The following is a 19,718-nucleotide window of genomic DNA, read 5'->3' as shown; positions in this document are numbered from 1 at the left end:
TATTTAAAATTCTACAAGATGATGCTGTGAAAGTGCTGCACTCAATATGCCAGCAAATTTGGAAACCTCAGCAGTGACCACAGGACTGGAAAGGCTCAGTTTTCATTCCAATCCCAAAGAAAGGCAATGCCAAAGAATGCTCAAACTACCACACAATTGCACTCATCTCACACGCTAGTAAAATAATGCTCAAAATTCTCCAAGCCAGGCTTCAGTAATACATGAACTGTGAACTTCCAGATGTTCAAGCTGGATTTAGAAAAGGCAGAGGAACCAGAGATCAAATTTCTAACATCCGTTGGATCATCAAAAATGCAAGAGAGTTCCAGAAAAATGTCTCCTCTGCTTCATTGACTATACCAAAGCCTTTGACTGTGTGGATAACAACAAACTGGAAAATTCTTAAAGAGATGGGAATACCAGACCACCTTACCTGCCTCCTGAAAAATCTGTATGCAGGTCAGGAAGCAACAGTTAGAACTAGACATGGAACCACGGACTGGTTAAAAATTGGGAAAGGAGTACGTCAAGGCTGTGTATTGTCACCCTGCTTATTTAACTTATATGCAGAGTACATCATGAGAAACACTGGGCTGAATGAACCACAAGCTGGAATCAAGATTTCCGGGAGAAATATCAATAACCTCAGATATGCAGATGACACCACCCTTATGGCAGAAAGTGAAGAGGAACTAAAAAGCCTCTTGATGAAAGTGAAAGAGGAGAGTGAAAAATTTGGCTTAAAGCTCAACATTCAGAAAACTAAGATCATGGCATCTGGTCCCATCACCTCATGTGAAATAGATGGGGAAACAGTACAAACAGCGTCAGACTTTATTTTGGGGGGCTCCAAAATCACTGCAGATGGTGATTGCAGCCATGAAATTAAAAGACGCTTACTCCTTAGAAGGAAAGTTATGACCAACCTAGACAGCATATTAAAAAGCAGAGACATTACTTTGCCAACAAAGGTCCGTCTAGTCAAGGCTATGGTTTTTCCAGTAGTCATGTATGGATGTAAGAGTTGGACTATATAGAAAGCTGAGTGCTGAAGAATTGATGCTTTTGAACTGTGGTGTTGAAGAAGACTCTTGAGAGTCCCCTGGACTGCAAGGAGATCCAACCAGTCCATCCTAAAGGAGATCAGTCCTGGGTGTTCATTGGAAAGACTGATGTTGAAACTGAAGCTCCAATACTTTGGCCACCTCATGCGAAGAGCTGACTCATTGGAAAAGACCCTGGTGCTGGGAAGGATTGGGGGCAGGAGGGGAAGGGGACGACAGAGGATGACATGGCTGGATGGCATCATCGACTCGATGGACATGGGTTTGGGTAGACTCCGGGAGTTGGTGATGGACAGGGAGGCCTGGCGTGCTGGGATTCATGGGGTCTCAAAGAGTGGGACACGACTGAGCGACTGAACTGAACTGAACTGAAAGATTTTGAGCATTTTCCTATAGTTCTCAGGAAGCTATTGAAGTTATATAAGCAGAAATGAAGTATTACTGAATTTGAGTTTTATAACATTTACTCTGCTGGTGGAATATAAGAAATCTCAGATATGGACAGAGGAGCAAATTAGGAGAAAACCTCTCAGGAAAGAAAGCCTGAGAATCCACAAAAATTCAAATACAACTAACAGGTATCCAATGATCTTTTCCCAAGTGCTTCAACTTCAGGGAATATAGAATTCACTAAGTGAAGGAACAGATGAATTCAGGTCTATTGTAGTTAACTTTGAGATCAGTTTTAAACATGGTAAATACAATTTTAGTGAAACGGAGAACTGAGATTGCAATGGGCTGCTTAACAGACATTAATCTGTTAATATTAATATTTGATTAACAGATATTAATCTGAACTGTGGTGTTAGAGAAGACTCTTGAGAGTCCCTTGGACTGCAAGAAGATCAAACCAGTCAATCCTAAAGGAAATTAATTTTGAATATTCATTAGAAGAACTGATGTTAAAGCTAAAGCTCCAATACTTTGGCTACCTGATGCGAAGAGTTGACTCATTACAAAAGACCATGCTACTGGGAAAGATTGAAGGCTGAAGGAGAAGGGATGAGATGAGATGTTTGGATGGCATCACCGACACAATGGACATGAGTTGAAGCAAGCTCTGGGAGTTGGTGATGGACAGGGAAGCCTGGCGTGCTGCAGTCACAAAGAGTCAGACTGAACAACTGAACTGAACTGAATAGATATTGAGACATATCCTAACTGCTTCCTTTCTAGAGTTTTTTTTCATCATTTTTAGTTGTATATAGCCTCACAAAAAAATTAAAATTAAAGTAATAACCTATGTTGCTGATTGTACTACATAGTAGTATAATATATTCTTTATAATTAAAAAGTAATATACAGTATACGGCATATTATATATATAATGTATATAATCTCTAAATATACAATTATAATTAGATAATTATAAGTTTAATTTCAAACTGTTTTCTTTTTTATAATTAACTAAATATGCTAATTTTTTAGACATCTTGATTATTTCATATTTTGTAAAAATTATCTAGAGATAAATGCTATTTTACCAGAAGAGATCCAGTAAGAAGTGATTTTAAAGATTCCTTGCAGAGGTTATTAAAATTTAGAAGTTTATAGCCCAAAGATATATGGATCTCTAAGCAATTTTGTGATAAGTCACCATATCTCCGAGGGCTGATACACTCAAAATGAAGGATGTAGTGAGCATTGGGGCTCCCTACCTACTATCCACTCCGCCGTTTGTTGGTAATAACCATCCTCGGTTTGCTTGTTCATATATTCCATAAGGAATTTGTGTGCTTCAGAGAAAGCTGAATTCTGTAAATAGAAGAACAATCTGTAAATAAATGCAGGTTTGTGTGATCATACACAAACCTATAGTATTGTATGCTACAATACTCTTTTTTATTGAAATATAGTTGATTTACTATATTATATTAGTTACAGGTGAAAGCATAGTGATACAATATCTTTATAGGCAGGCAGCTCTGGGATACACCAACATGCACAAGCCCATCCATGGGGCACTGGTACTGTACTGTACTGTGTTTAGTCGCTCAGTGCTTCTCTGACTCTTTGTGACCCTATGGATTGTAGCTCACCAGGCTCCTCTGTCCATGGGGATTCTCCAGGCAAGAATACTGGAGTGGGTTACCATGCCCTCCTCCAGGGGATCTTCCCAACCCAGGAATCAAACCCAGATTTCCCACATTGCAGGCAGATTCTTTATCATCTGAGCCACCAGGGAAGCACATGAATACTGCAATGGGTAGCCTATCCCTTCTCCAGGGGATCTTCCTGACTCAGGACTCGAACCCAGGTCTCCTGCATGGCAAGTGGATTCTGGAGGATATATGAACTAATTTCTATCTGTGAGGATAGAAGTATTTGCAGGGGCTTTTATACTAGAAACTTTCTCTTCTGGGAAATGATTGGAGACAATGTCTCTTCCTTTGGATAATGGCACCTGGAAAAACTATAGTCAACTCATTATCAGTTTGTCCATCAGGCTGAGAATGATGCTGACATCTTGAGAAAGGCAAAACCATGAGAATGACAGGGAACCAAACCAGAGTTAAGATAAGCTGTTCTATCTAGCGTCTGATGTATCTCTGGGCATTTTGGTTACATGAGCCAATAAATCTTTTACATACTTTAAGCCATTTTGAAATGGATTTTCTGTTACCTACAATGACAGAATCCCCAGGAGTATGAATGATTAACATAGAAAATGACTATATAGGCATTACAAAGAAGCAGCTAATATGGAGATAAAGAGAAGAGACTTCAAAACCACATCATCTGCGCTGACTCTCAGCCCTGTATCCTCTAGTTTATATGATCTTAGGGAATCAGGTAGACTTGCTGTGCCTCAGTTTCATCATCTGTAAAATGGGGGTAACAATACTTACTTCACAATGTTATGAGTTAGTAACCACAGATTAATAAAAAATGAGTTAATGAATATAAAGTGTTTAGAATAGTGCCTAATGTGTTGTCTACAGGACTTTCATGTAGTTCAAATGGTAAAGAATCTGCCTGCAATGCAGGAGACCGGGGTTCCTCAGGAAGATCTTCTGGAGAAGGGTATGGCAATCCATTCCAGTATTCTTGCCTGGAGAATCCCATGGACAGAGGAGCCTGGCGGGCTACAGTCCATGGGGTCTCAAAGAGTAGGACATGACTGAGCGACTAACACACACACAATGCATTGTCTGGGTCTCAGTAAGAGGTAGCCTTTATAAAAGTCATTCTAGTCTTGAAGAATCTGTGGTTCAGTTATTTAAAATCATGTTATCCAAAGCATATGGTATATGCATTCTTCTTAAATTCTTCTATAATTAATAGTATATAGCAAAATTCTAGCTCACTTTTGATAAGTATGAACTCCATTTTATAGACACATCTAATCATTTACAGAGAAAATAAACATCCAAAGAGCAATCTATAAATAAAAGAACAATCTGTAAATAAATGCAAGTTTGTGTAATCACAAATAGTGGTATGATACTGTTTTTACTGAAACATAGTTGATTTAATATATTATATTAGTTACAGGTGTAAGCATAATGATACAATATTTTTATAATAAAATGAGATAGGTAAATGCTTCATTTTCTTATTCTTCTTACCACACGAATAACAAATATTATTGACTAAGGTAAATACAAAGAAGTAAAAAGAAAAAGAAGAAATTCACAAATCACTCTAAATTGGGTGATGCGACTTTGATGTAGAAATTCATTTCTAAATAGAGTAATGATTGATTCCTCTAGTTTTCTGTTTAAGGTACTTTTTCCTTTGACTTTTTCAATAAGTAATAAATTGATTTACAGTGAACCTCACAAAAATCTACTACAATGTTACAGATTAATATGCTCATTCATTAGGTAATAATTAAAAAATTCCTTTGAATTAAAAAAAAATGAGTTAGCAGAAGCACAGGTGCTCCATTCAGGGAGGAAAATATAACACTTTAATGAGGAGTAACTAATTTCAACTTTTAGGAAACCCAGGGAATCCCGTCCTTTAACAAAAATATGTTCACATTCCCTTTGAAAAGCAGAGTGGAAAAATGCTGAGGAAATTAGGCCTTCCTGTTTCTGCCACATGTGTATAATTATCGAGCTGCATCTCCAAAATAAGTATGGCTGGGAAGTTCTTTCAAAGAGCTCCTTGCAGCTGAATATCAAAGGAAATTTGCATGTTTCTGAAACTATTGTTCTTGTGGTTCACTATGGAATTATGAGCCCTCTCCTGATTTTGTCTCTAAATAAAAATAAGTAGAATTAAATGATTTGAACCTACAGGATCTCCCTGCAGACTTTTATATGATGGCTATGGAATAAACAAAGAACATGTTGATGATAGCAAGGCCACTTCATTTACTTTAAACCAAAGGCCAGGCCACTATAAAAACATTTTTTACTTGTATTTCTAACTATAATCAGATTTTTTAGTATTTTATAAAATTTTATTAAATACTCTTTATTAATATTTTTCTTAATGTTTTAGAGCTTTTTTTCCTACTCATATCTAAGAAAAAGTATGTCATAATAATTATGTCAAGCTTTCCTTTCTGGGCCAAATATATTTTACTTTTTTTTTTTTTATTATAAATATTGATCTAAAAGAGCTTTAAGTAGTCAGTCCAGTCCATTCTGTTTACAAAGAAGGCTGATGAAACCTGAGTTGGTGATACCACCAAGACACGTGTAATGGTAGCAAGAGGGGCATAGTATTTGGCAGATAGAAAACAGAGCAAGAAAGTGGTTCTGTGCTCCAGCTTTGGCACTGTGATCATTATGCTTCCTCTCTTGTATGGATCATTTCCATAAAAAAGGAAACTTTTACCCCAACATTAAATTTAAGAGTTCAAAACCACTAGGACATTTTTCATATATGTTAGTGAGTACAAGGAAGGTTAATGGTTGGAGGGGCAACCAGTTTAAAAAAAAAAAACAGAATCAATACATGCTAATAAAATGATGAAACCTCCTAAATGAAAACAAATTAACTTAGTTAAAAAATTCTTTTACGTAGAAGAAGTTTAAAACATAAAAATGGGTATTTGATATGAGATAGCAAAATGTTAATCATCTTTAAATAGTAAATAAAAGCAAACAAAAAATTAAACTCTTAAAAGAATTTTTAAAGGGTCTGGAGAGTAATATGGGTCAGAATTAAAAAGATACTCTGTGATCTAGAAGCTGGTAATTTGAAAGGAAATTTGGCATCTGGGAGAGCTGAAAAAGTGAAGGGAGTATAAATATTTTCCACAAACACTCCTAGATCAGGAATTTATGTGACTAAGGAGCGACACATAACTGAATTTTTTTTATATGAGTCTGAAAAGATATGACTAATTTCTGTGTAATCCTTTTGTGCTTTATTTCTATTCATGAAAGTAAAACAATGTCGTCTCCAGATTTTAATATTCAGAAAGTTTCTCACAGGAACTATAAAATATATATATTCTTCTACTTCCTTTATTCTTCCACAATTAAATCCTGGTTTCACTTCCCACCTATTATGAGACTGTGAGCAAGTTACTTAGTCTCCCTGCCTTGACTTCCTCACCAGTAAAATGGAGAGACTTAGAGCACCTATAACATGAAGCTGTTATAATGATTCAATGAGATAATACAGATAAAATGCTGAGCACAAGGCCTAGGATATAGTTAAGCCATGCAAGCTATCACTGGCTTTAAGTCTACAGAGATATTTCATGGGAACAAGCAGTGATCTACACACTTTGTCAACCCGTGAAGGGAAAGAACAACCAATGTGACAGAAGAGGGTAAACAACTGTGTCCATCAAGATAGGACTTCAATTAGTAATGGATTCTACAACTGTGGATTTCAGATGACCAACTGAACAAATATAATTCCGAGTAAATATACTTGTCTGTTCATAGAGCAGCACTTTGTTGAACAGTGTTAGGTAACAGAGCCTTTTCAAATGATGAAAATGTTTTATTTTTCTGTGTCTAATACACTAGCCTCTAGCCACATGTGCTTACTGAGTATTTGGAATGTGGGTAGTATAAGTGAGGAACTGGACTCTCACTTTACTTTTTAAAAGTTTAAGTAGTCACATGTGCTATGGCTACTGTTTTAGAGAAAACAGCAATCTGTAGCAAACCTACAGAATGATATAAATAAACTGTGTGTGTGTGTATGTGTGTCTTAGTCATGTCTCTTTGTGATCCCATGGACTATAGTTCACCAGTTCCTCTGTCCATGAAATTTTCCAGGCAAGAATACTGGAGTGGGTTGCCATTCCTTTCTCCAGGAGATCTTCCCAACCCGGAAACTGAACACGTATCTCCTGCATTGCAGACAAATTCTTTACCATCTGAGCCACCAGAGAAGCACCCGATAAATAGCACACTGAAGTCATATATTAAAAACAAACATCTTTTATCACTCTACATTACTCCAAAAAAGTAAATTTTTTAAAGGTGAGTTTAAGTACTTTGCATCACTCTTAAATTACAGCATACTACAACACCCAGCATAGATATAGGTAAATATTTAAATCAACTAACCCTAATTATTGCTACACTTCTAGATCTATAGCAACAGACCATTTGTAAAGGATTTACTCAGTACTTATAAAATAGACAAATTGAACACAAAGAATTTCTGCTTATTCATTGAGTAGAATGTTAATTACAAAAGCAAATTAATTATTCTAGTTCCATGCATGAAAATACAAATCAAAGATTCCCTTTCTGGTAATGGCTAAGGAGCAATCCTCCTGAAGCAACAGCTACACACTCTGGAAACACACACACACACACACACACACACACAGAGAAAATAACTGCTTGAAAATACTGGCAAACAAACAAAGGCAGAGGATCTTATACAAAGAAGATATCAGTAGTGGTTGGATTTTCCATTTTTTATAGCCTTTTATCTGAGAGGAGGACTCAGTTTGGCTCAGTTTTGGATGCCCAGAACTTTCATAGATATCAGTGGTCTTTCTGGTGTAAGGATGAGAGAACAGAGTGGAGGCAACCACAGAAGCTGGAAAGTGAGTGGTAAGTTCTGAAAAGGAGAGAGCAAGAGGGTGAGAGCTCCAAATCCTGTTCATAAACTCTACCCAAATGTCTGGCTGAACCTTGTACTATATAAACATAGTGCAAACTGCAAGCAGCTCAACTAGGGCTAAATAAGGAAAGATTGAAGGCAGGAGGAGAAGTGGACGACAGAGGATGAGATGGTTGGATGGTATCACTAATTCAATGGACATGAATTTGAGCAAACTCCAGGAGATAATGAAGGACAGGGAAACCTGGTGTGCTACAGTCCATGGGGTTGCAAAGAGTTGGACACAACTGAGCAACTGAACAACAAGAAAGAACTAAATAGATACTTTAACTGTTATCCATAACAGGAGAGACAGGGTTAGAAGTTTGAATCTAGCCAAGTTTATTGCCTGCTAAAACCAAAAATTGAACGTCTTCTGAAAAAATATAAGAGAATCTCAGAGTCTCTAGAACATAGCTTCTGTAAAGTCCAGAATGCAATCCAAAACTCCTAGGTTTATAAAGAAACAGGAAAACCTTGACCCAGGCTCAAGAAAAATGTCAATTAATGGGAATAGACCTTGAGATGACACAGATTTTGGAGTCAGCAGACAAGTATTTTAACTATGCTCAATTTAAAAAAATATGCTTATGATGAATGAAGAAACACAATAAATTTTATCTGAGAAATAAACTATAAAAATATAACAAATGAAAATTCTAGAAGTGAAAACTACATATCTAAAATAAAACTTCAAGCAGATTAGAAATGACAGATTAACTTTAATATTATTTAATACTTCTAAATTACAGAGGTCAGTGAACTTTAATATAAAATAATAGAAATTCTCTAATCTGAAGAAAAGGAAAAATATGTTAACAGAGCCTTAAAGATCTATGGGAGAATAGCAAAGATTTCTTGTGTGTGTTTGTGTGTATGTGTATTTGTAATCCCAGAAGAGAAGGGAGAAAGATAATTGGGCAGAAAAAGTATTTCAAGAAACAACGATGAAATTTTCCAAATTTTGTCAAATGTATAAATTTAAAGATTTCAGAAACTCAGCAAATCGCAAGTGAGATATATACACAAAAAGCTAAAAAATGAAAAAAAATAATAAAATATAGCAAAACATATTTCATTTTACACACATCATACCACATACATTGGTACACATCACATATGCATACATATCATTCGGTAATATATGTTCTGTCATTCTGTATGTAATTGTCACATATGTTGTATTGTACCAGCTCTACCTTCCAAACCAAGCTATGTGTTTCCTTAAGGTAAGGGATTTTATTTGTGTCTCTACCCAGTACATTGTATAGAATAAACATGCATGAATTGATGAATAAAGTGTCTTGACTTAAGTTACAAAGAAAGTTAGTGGTAGAGCCAAAATTTAATTGAGTCTTAGTATTTTCCTGCCTCTGCCTCATCTTCTCTTCTTTACCTGGTTAGGGACACAGAAACTTGCCTCCTAGAAATGTAGAGATTTGTTTGCTACGTCAAGTGAAGATTAAACAGACTTTATGAAACTAGTATACACGTTAAATCAATGAAGTCAACTTAATAAAAACAGGATTTAGATATAAATAAGCTATATACAAACTTGACCTCCTAAAAGGGGGAAAAGTTAAAGTTGGATTTAATCTTCCTACCTAGTGCAAATAGTTCCCAAAATACAAATCATGCCCATTAAGTGAAACAGGAAAAGTTCCTAATATTGAAAGGCTACCCTTATAATGTATTTTGGGTCCTCAAAAACTTAAGGGGTATTTCTGTGTGCTCAGACAGAATTAATACTTTTGAGTAATTATCATTACCAAGAATAAAAATAACTAACAATGTGTATTTAATAAGTGTGGGCATTTTGCTATGTTTTATATGTATTGTTTTATTTTAGCCTCTTGGCAGTTCTCTAAGGTAAATACTGTTATTATTCCCATTTCACAAGCTTCAGGAGAGAAGTGCCTGAGGTCACCTAGTCAGTAAGAGGGTGAGCCGGGACCGGTACCAACCGTCTGCTCTCCAAGCCAGGACCCTTCACCACTAAGCTGCACTGCCTCTCTGGTTTTGAAGTCGGCTTTTCAAAAGATCACCTTCAGTCCAGGATAAAGCTGGCACATCAAGACATGCCTGAACTTCACAAAACTGTAAGGAAAATAACCAAGAAGACCACTATTAGAAATCAGTAAGAAAGTAGGGAGATATAAATTTGACATACTTAAAAAATGAATCATGCAGATGTTGCATTTATTGTAGGCTACATGTTTCAGACTAGCTGAATTGTGTGAAACAAAATTCTTGGGACTTTAAATTGTGTTTAGATTGTAGTTATGTTGATCTCTTGCTTTTAAGTTATGAGTATATTTTATTTGGAATCACAATTGTTTTCATAATACAGCAATAACAAAACTGTCACTCTGAATAAACAGGAATATATGTTTATGTTGTACGGTTTCTTGTTCCAAGGCGTTATGGAAACTCTAAACCAGGATTTACAAAAGACGCAGACAAGAAGAAAGCACTTTAGTATCTCATCCTGCAGTGCAGATGAAGATATCTAAATGGGCAGTTGCCTGCCAGGTGTATTATAAACTGTAGTTAGAGAAGAATAAATAAAGACTCAAAATATCATGCCAATACTTTAAAAGGAAGGATCTTTGTTTTCAATATATTTTAAAAATATCAAAGTAAATAGACAGTTAAAATTGATGGTCAGTTTTTATAGGCTTCTTTAAATTTTCCTAAGTGTGGATTTGCTTTTCCAATTTGCTTTCTCAGAGTGTTTTGGATTAGAACATTATTCTTCCAAATTTAAAGCAATAATGAAATGTTAAACTGCAGAAGTCAAAAGACAATATGGATAAAATGTTTTATCCAATAGTGCATTACTGAAAATATGAACACTTAGCTAGATTATTGTTGGTGCAACATTTTCTACGGTTGCATATGTATCAGGAAAAAATTCAAGTAAAAACGTAGCATCTCACCCAAGATGGTAGACTGAGCACATTTGCTTATCCTCTTTCCTTCTTAGATCTTATTAAAAGTAAAGAAATAAAGAAGATATTAAAACAAAGGAACACAAAAATAGAGAGAACCAGAGATGAAGCATCAGCAAATGAGACTTTTCAATGAATTTTCAGCAGACAACAAGCAAAATGAAATGAGATAAATAGTAGAGTTAGCCAGAAAAAAAGTCACAGCCCAGAATATGTTGATTCTCAAATCAGCCCGACTGTGCATCAGAAAGGTGTTAATTATGGGCCCAGAACAAAACACAAATGCTTTTAAACCTGATATGTATAAATTAACAGTATAAATAACATAATTTGGGAAGCAGAAATAAGGAGGAGAGTTTAAGTCAAGGGTAGGGGTACTAATGTTCTTTTATATAGTGAAGAGTCTAGAGAGACTGTCTATAATTAGTAGATAACATAAATAACTAACAGAAGTCATAAGATAGTGCTATAATAAAAAAACTGGAAGGTGGTAGTGGTAGCAAGGGTATAGACTGATCTTCATCTATCAGAAAGTCAGTAATGTCTGTGTGGAAAATTAAGAGATAGTTACATAGTATATAGATATATGAAGTTAACTAGAAAAGAAGTTTAAGTTGAGAACACTTAAGAGAGTTTGCCTCTGGGAAACAGAATAACTGTAGGAAAATATGGGCAAGGGACTGCTGCTTTTACCTCTGAATTCTTCTATATGTTATTTTAAAACATGGGAATGTATTATGTTTATAAGATTTGTTAATGTATGTAAGAAAATATAAGATGCTGTGAATATCTGTATGTTCAACATACCAATATAAGCCTGACATACAAGATGGGAAAGTAAGGCAAATGCATTAAAAATTCAGAATCTTCAATTTATAGAATGTAGAAGCTCTCGTTTAATAATAAGTGTTATGACCTAGTGATGTCTGTTTCTGTTCTGGCCAATAAAGCTTGGCAGCTTGTAAACGATTGCCCTGTTAAAAGGTCTGGAGTGGAAGAATTAATTACTTGTGTTTTTCATAAAAGACTTGCCAACAAGACCAGAGAGGGATTCTACTGGCAATTCCATTTCACAGTCTTTTCCTTCGTTGGGCAATACAAATGATGGCAGTGGGCTACCATATGACCTCTAAAATCTTTTCTTCACTCCTCTGGGTACAAATTGGTACATTATGGAACACTCTGGATAATTCGTGCTTCTACAATTAGTACTATTTTTGGACATGTTTAGAACTGTAACAGCAAAAAAAGCTTGATTTTTCAGAACACAGGAACTTTACCGTAAAGCATCTAATAATGTAAGAGAAATGGTTTTTATAGGTCCAAAAAGTTAGAAAAGTTCCAATAATGCATGGAGTTAAACGGTCAATTATTGCCAATTTGATTTAGTGAATAAAATACACACATACACAAATACACACACACACACACACACACACACACACACACACACACACACACTACCACCACTACCACAATCACCAACACAAATCCTGTGCCATTCAATTTTGTTCCCAAGGAGAAATGATAATCCCTAAGGCAACAAAATTGCAACAGCTGGTCAGGATCCTAGGTAGCACACTGGGCCTGACAGATTGTGTCACAGGGTTCATTTATTAAGACACAACATATGACTCTCTAGTTCTTCTCTTCCCTGTTTCATGACCCTGGAAACCATTTGTCTCCAATACAGTTACAATATAGCAATTCCATCAGCTGCAAGTCCCTGAGTATATGTCTGAAGCAGAGCCCTCACTACCTATATTTCATGTGTACCATGACTGAGAAGGAAACCCTCTGATGCATTAAGCCATTGACATTTTGAGACTTAGCATAATTTAGATTATTCTAAGGTAGATGCTAAATAAACATCTCAGTCTTAATGTAATCAAACTGAATTTTTTGATGTTCCTCCTTAAAACTTACTCTACCCGCAAATTTCCTATGTGAGCTCATGTCAGCTCTATTATTCCTGTTGTTCAGGTCAAATTATTTGAACCACCCTGACATCTTCACTTCCTCTCACATCCTGTATCAGTCTATGAGGAGACGCTGTTGGCTGCAAATTGAAAACATATCTACAATTTAAGCACTTCACTCCCCTTCCTGTTTTAGCATCTTAGGTGTTTTTAATTTTTTTCTTTTTTCTTGGAAATTTTTACCAAAGGTTAATACTTGATTCTTCAAAACAGCCACAAGTTTTTCAGCTCTAGACACTCATGTTACACAACAACCTTGTGGGAGTGATTGAACCAGCAACTTCACTAGCACCTTAGGTTGACAGTGTGGCCTTTGGCCAATATTACCTCTCTCAGATCACCCCAATAGCCCCCTAATAGTATCCTTTCTTCTACTCTTGCCCTATAATATACTCTCAAGACAGTAGTCAGAACAGTCCTTTTAAAATCCAATTCTAATCATATTACTTCTCATCAAACCCTTCCAAGTCTTCTCATCTCCCCCCAAAATTAAAGCAAAGTCTTTACAATGGCCTACGGGATGTGGTATAATCAACTTATACTCCAGTCCTCCTTATATCTCTTATTTCTATTACTCTTCCCCTTACTCCATTTTAGTCTCACAGGTCTTATTTTGCCAACTCACCAAACACGACCCAGGGTCTTTGCCCTAGCGAATCTCTCAGCCTGGAATGTTCCCTGATAGTGGTTGCCTCTCTTATATCTTTTGAGTCTTTTCTCAGATGCCTTCTCCATGAAGCCTACTGTGACAATTCTATTTTAAGCTTCAATGAACCCACCCTTCTCACTAGGAAATTTCTCTGCCTATAACCGTCTCTATTGTTTCTACTGATTTTCGTCTTCTAATCTGCTTTATGATTTATCTGTTGTGCTTACTGTGTGTATCCTAACTCATCTGTTTCTCTTTTGTTATGTAATATAAATGCTTCGGACAGTGTATGTCTTGTGTGTGTATGTGCATTCGGTCACATTCAACTCTCTGTGACCCCATGGACTACAGCCTGCCAGGCTTCTCTGCCCACGAAATTTTCCAGGCAAGAATACTAGAATGGGCTGCCATTTCCTACTCCAGGGGATCTCCCCAAGCCAGGGATCAAACCCATGTCTCTTGCTGCACCGGCACTGTCAGACAGATTCTTTACCACTGCACCATCTGGGAAGCCCATATGTCCCATAATAAAAGCTAAATAAATATTTACTGGATTAATTAGTGTGGGTGAGGCAGACATGTTTTTACAACTCATAAGTAAAAATACAGAGACAATGTAGGAACTTGCCCCAAATCACTCCAGTTAATAAGAATATCTCCTCCAAAAGAAGATATAAAAGCACAATTTCCCAAAACCATGGAGGTCAGCATCTATGTTCTCTAAATTTACTGGAGAGTTTAAATCTTATAGTTTCATCCCAATACTGAGTAAGAACTTACCTAATTTGCTTGTTTAATACTCTGAACTAATATACCAGAATGATATTTGCTTAAACAAATTTATCAAAGAAGATTCTGATGTAGATAGAAAACAGTTTCAAGACAAATTTAGCAGAGTAGAGGCACTAAATAAATTTATGTATTTATTTCTTGTGTCAAATACAAATTTCTCATTTTGGATAAAGCTACAATTGGCTCATGATCTTTCTACTCATCAAAGTTTTCACAAGGAATGGAAATGATTTCGTATCGGTCATTAGTGATCTGTGCTTAATAAACCACATGTGAAGATCATACATCTGTTAAGACTTGGGTTTTATGATGCCTTTCTTATATCCAAGATTAAAGTAAAAAGCAAAAGAAGATTTTAAATATGTCAGCCATATGCAAAATGTTTTTCAAACTTCTCATAAAATTATTTCTTCACTCATATGAAAAAAACTTGATTAACTTCATACAGTTTTTGTTAGACAAAATTTAAAATAAGGAAAAAATATTTTATTTAACAAAAGTTAAACCAACAATAGCAAACAATAAAAATAAAAACATAAATAAATAAAACCAAGTATCTGAAGTGTAAGAAAAGAGAAAAATAAAAAGTTGTATTGGCTTTTTTGGGAAGACATAAGCATTACTCCCTAACAGTTCAGTAAAAATTACATAAATACAAACAAGTACCAAAGTGTAACTAATACACATCTAAGAAACAGGTTTTTATATCTTTGTATTTGCATTTCTAATAATGACATATATTGGATTCATGAGATTCTGGATTTGGAGGGAAAGGAGGCACAGAATAACCTTAGAGAGGTTCCCAAGTTGGCTTCCTGTAATGTCTATGTTCTATAATAGCTGTGTCTATGCTCATACTTTTAGTCTGTGCATAAACTTGACTCATATTAATTAAGTTACATCTTTTAACTAGATTCTGCATGAGACATTATTAAGCCTTTGCCTCAAAAACTTCAACCTTTTGTGGAAACATATATATATATCTGTATATTGCAAAGAAAGTCAGTGTGATCTTAAAAGGGTTTTCAGAGCACAAAAGAAGAATGGATCATTTCTGACTTTAGGAGAACCCATTAATGAATTAGGAGTGAAAAGATATTTGAGCTAAAACAATTGTTTAATTTCAAACACTATCATGTCATCAAACAAAGCCTGATTTTGTAGGTTAATATAATTAAGATGGGTTTTCCTTTAGTGTCATGGAACTTTTGCATCAAACAAGCTGAAATAGATTAAGAGCCAAATAAATGTGAATATCTTGACAAGTTGTTTTTTGAGTATGTAATTACTGGCCCATACAATATTGGAAATAAAATGGAAACTACCATCTTAGCTGTGTTAAACTAGGTGTGAAATTCTCAGTTATGCTACAGTTGGGAAAATGTTGATTAGGGTTATTGCATAGAATTCATTTTCAGTTCATGCCCATTTTGGACATTTCTTTAACAGGGAACCCATTTTGAAGAATTTGGGAATTGTACATTTTTTTATTCTAAAGGAAAAAAAGAGGACATTAAATAATTTTAAACAGAAAAGTAAATTTGCTTTTCAAGAAGATCAAATGAGTGGCAGTGTGAAGAAAAGACTGGCAATAACAAAAGAAGCCAATTAGAGGTTGGTTTCAGAAATTCAGGAGAGAAATGGTGAGCATCTGGAGGCAATGACAAAGAGGATGAGAAGAGGAAGTAGATTTGAGGGACCGTCAAGATTTGGTTATGAATCCAAAACAGAGAACAAGAGAGGAGAATCATGTTTTTTTGGATTGGGGTAATAAAATGTATGAAGCTTCCAATAATAGAAAATACGCAGATGTAAAGAATAGACTGTTGGACTCTGCGGGAGAGGGCAGGGCGGGATGATCTGAGAGAATAGCATTGAAACGTGTATATTACCATATGTGAAACAGATCGCCAGTCCAGGTTCAATGAATGAGGCAGGGTGCTCAGGGCTGGTGCACTGGGATGACCCTGAGGGATGGGATGGGGAGGGAGGTGGGAGGGAGGGTCAGGATGGGGAACACATGTACACCCATGGCTGATTCACGTGAATGTATGGCAAAAACCACCACAATATTGTAACGTAATTAGCCTCCAATTAAAATTAAAAAAAAAATCAAAAAAAAATTAAACAAAAAAGAGGAACCAGTGGGAGGCAGGGGGTAGGTACTGGAGTATAGCATGTTCTATTTTCTGAGCTCTTTGTCAGTTACAATTTGTGAAAATTCATTGAGCTATATTCTAATGATATGTGCATTTTTCTGTGTATGTATTATACCACAATAAAAAGGTTTTAAAAATGAAAAATAAATAAAAATTTAAAAAAGAAAATACTGAGGAGATGATAGGGTGTGTGGAAGGGAAGGCAAACATTTAAGTTAAAGTAAAAGCTTGAGTAATAATCCATTTGAAATATCTTAAATCAGATATGAAGGTCATTACATATAACACAACTAAAGGAATCCTAGATCAAGAGCATAGGGAACAGGGTAAGATATGGAAAGTGAAAGCTTAGCTTTTAAGGTAAATTTTGAGCAAGTACATTGAAAGAGATTGTGAATTTTCTGCAACAGGCAATAAGGAAAGATAAAATCAATAAGAAAACAACATCCCAACATGAAACACTTGGGGTGTAAGGCACAGGAAACATAGAATCCACAGAAGCTATTAAATTGTAACAGAAAAGGAAACAGACAGATCAGCGATTGTATTTGGGCAAACCTGCCAATGCAAGAGATGCAAGAGACTTGGGTTCTATCACTGGGTTGGGAAGATCCCCTGGAGAAGGAAATTGCAACCCACTCCAGCATTCTGGCCTGGAAAATCCCATGGACAGAGGAGGCTGGTGGGCTACAATCCATGGGATCGCAAACAGTCGGACACGACTGAGCACAGTACAGCAAAGTAAGATAGATGTCACAACAAGCAAACTGTGATATCTCAGTCTCAAGAGAAACAAAAATTTTTCACAAATATGCAACCAGATGTAGCAAAATAAAGACATACATTAATATCAAGGAGTTTTGTCTAGAAATACAAAACTGACTCAAAATTCAAAAATCAATTAATTTAAGTAACCACACTAACAGAAAAAAGAAAAATATTATATGATTGTTTCAATAGATAAAGAAAAAGCATTTGACAAAAATTAAACACCATTCATGATTTAAAATTCTCAGCAAGCTATGAAAAAAGAACAAAGCTGAACAAACAAAACAAAAAGAACAAAAAATGTACATAACCTCATCTCAAGCTACATTACTTGAAGCTTAAAGCTACATCTTGAAGCTACATTACTTGAGACAGTGAAGTGTGAAGATACAGGGTAGAGCAATGGAACAGAATAGTGTCTAGAGACAGACCACACATATATGAGCAATTATTTTTTAATAAATTCATCAAGATAATTCAATGGGAAAGGAAATTCTTTTCAACAATGTTGCTAAAACAATTGAATTTGGGCAAGGAAAAATATGAACCTCAGTGCTTACTTCACACCACAAACAACAATTAACTTAAAGTGGATCATAGACTCAAACATAAAAGCTAAAGCTTAAAACTTCTAGAAAAAAAATATATAAGAATATATTCAGAATATATTTGGAATAAACAAAGATTTCTTAGGAAGGATACAAAAGACATGAACCATAAAATTTGACAAATTGGATAAAACTTAAAATTTCTGCTCTCTGACAGCTATTAAGAAAAGGCTTTCTTCAAGCCATAGATTAGAAGAAAATATTCACAATACATATATGACAAAGGACTTGTACCAAGATTTTATTTTTAAAAACTTTAAAATTTTAATAATTAGAAGACAAAAACAAGTCCTGAATAGACATTTTACCAAAATATTTTATGAACTTTAAATAAGGACATTAAAAATGTTCAAAATAACTAGTTATCAGGAAAATACAAATTGAAACCACAATGAGATACCACTATTCACCCACTAGAATGTCTAAAATTTGAGACATGATACCAAGTGATGGAGTATGTGAAGCAACTGCAACTTTTGTGCATTGTTTTTGGAAGTGATAAATGGTACAAATAAACGGTTTGGCATTTTCATACAAAACTAAACATCCACTTTCCACTTCCACAATTCCTTTCTATGTATTTATATTAGAAAAATGAAAACATATGTCTCCATAAAAGGATTTGTACATGAGAGCTGATCGAAATTTTATGCATAAAAATCAAATACTGAAAATAACCCAAACTTCCATCAATAAGTGATTGGATAATTGTGGTATATTCACACAATGGTATACTTCTGAGGCATGATACAGTTTATAGGAACACCTCTGTAAGTTCAGCCTTATTTATTAAACATCATTCTCACTAGAGTGAGCACAATAAAATATGCTGATCTTCAAATGATATAAAAGAAATTTCCATTTTGAGTGATTACAAATTGTTTAACATTTTCCCTATTTACTTAAATTTGACCCTAAAGTTTTGCTCCAAAATGATAATGTTTCTAAATACTTTGCTAAACAATAAATCAAGGTATATATGACCACATCTTCATGTTGCTATGGTAGCTCTTGATTTTCATTATCTTCAGAAACACTGTTGAGATTTCCAGATTTATGCATTTTTTTAAAATTATGTACATAAGTTTTCCTCATGTTCTCTTCTTCAGTTCAGTTCAGTTCAGTGTCCGACTCTTTGCGACCCCACGAATAGCAGCACGCCAGGCTTCCCTGTCCATCAACAACTCCCGGAGTTTACCCAAACTCATGTCCATAGAGTCGGTGATGCCATCTAGCCATCTCATCCTCTGTTGTCCCCTTCTCCCCTGCCCACAATCCTTCCCAGCATCAGGGTCTTCTTCAATACTTAGCAAAACTATGTGTTCAAAAACTTTAGAAGCAATGTACATTTCAGTGAATATTCCCAGAGAGAGTCACAGTAAGTCACTCAAATTATTACTTGTTGCATGTGTCTCTTTCCCCATGCTTTCAGCTGTCAGCAGCTAGTACTTCTCTCAACCTCAACTCTCTCCATATATTTCTCCCACCAGCCATTCCATCTTCATTCTGGTCTTGTTTTCTTTGATAATTTTTGCTCTCTGCCTCCTTCACCCAGAATCATTTACTCCCATTCACTCTCAATCTTGAACTTGAATATCTCACCCTCTACCTGAAAGTGAAAGGCACTCAGCTGTGTCAGACTCTGCGACCCCATGGACTATATAGAGCCTGTTAGGCTCCTCTGTCCATGGAATGCTCTAGGCCAGAATACTG

At 35.4% G+C, this 19,718-nt stretch overlaps 1 protein-coding gene across 5 annotated transcripts in view; it reads right to left on the bottom strand.

Moving 5' to 3' along the window:
- Window positions 1–19,718, bottom strand: part of TFEC (transcription factor EC) — a 751,469-nt gene that overhangs the window by 518,365 nt on the left and 213,386 nt on the right. For 3 of the 5 annotated variants that reach the window (XM_081537889.1, XM_081537895.1, XM_081537892.1), the window contains 2 exons: window positions 10,064–10,196; window positions 2,723–2,819 (listed from right to left, as the gene is read on the bottom strand). The gene's annotated coding sequence lies outside the window, so the exon portion shown is untranslated. The remainder of the gene's footprint in view (window positions 1–2,722; window positions 2,820–10,063; window positions 10,197–19,718) is intronic. The other 2 variants (XM_081537894.1, XM_081537897.1) reach the window with 2 other exon arrangements.

Source organism: Giraffa tippelskirchi, chromosome 10 (assembly GCF_054371585.1).
Source record: "Giraffa tippelskirchi isolate mGirTip1 chromosome 10, T2T-mGirTip1v1.2.pri, whole genome shotgun sequence".
Taxonomy (NCBI): domain Eukaryota; kingdom Metazoa; phylum Chordata; class Mammalia; order Artiodactyla; family Giraffidae; genus Giraffa; species Giraffa tippelskirchi.
The sequence above is the reverse complement of the archived record's forward strand: the minus strand, read 5'-3'. Positions and strand labels throughout refer to the sequence as shown.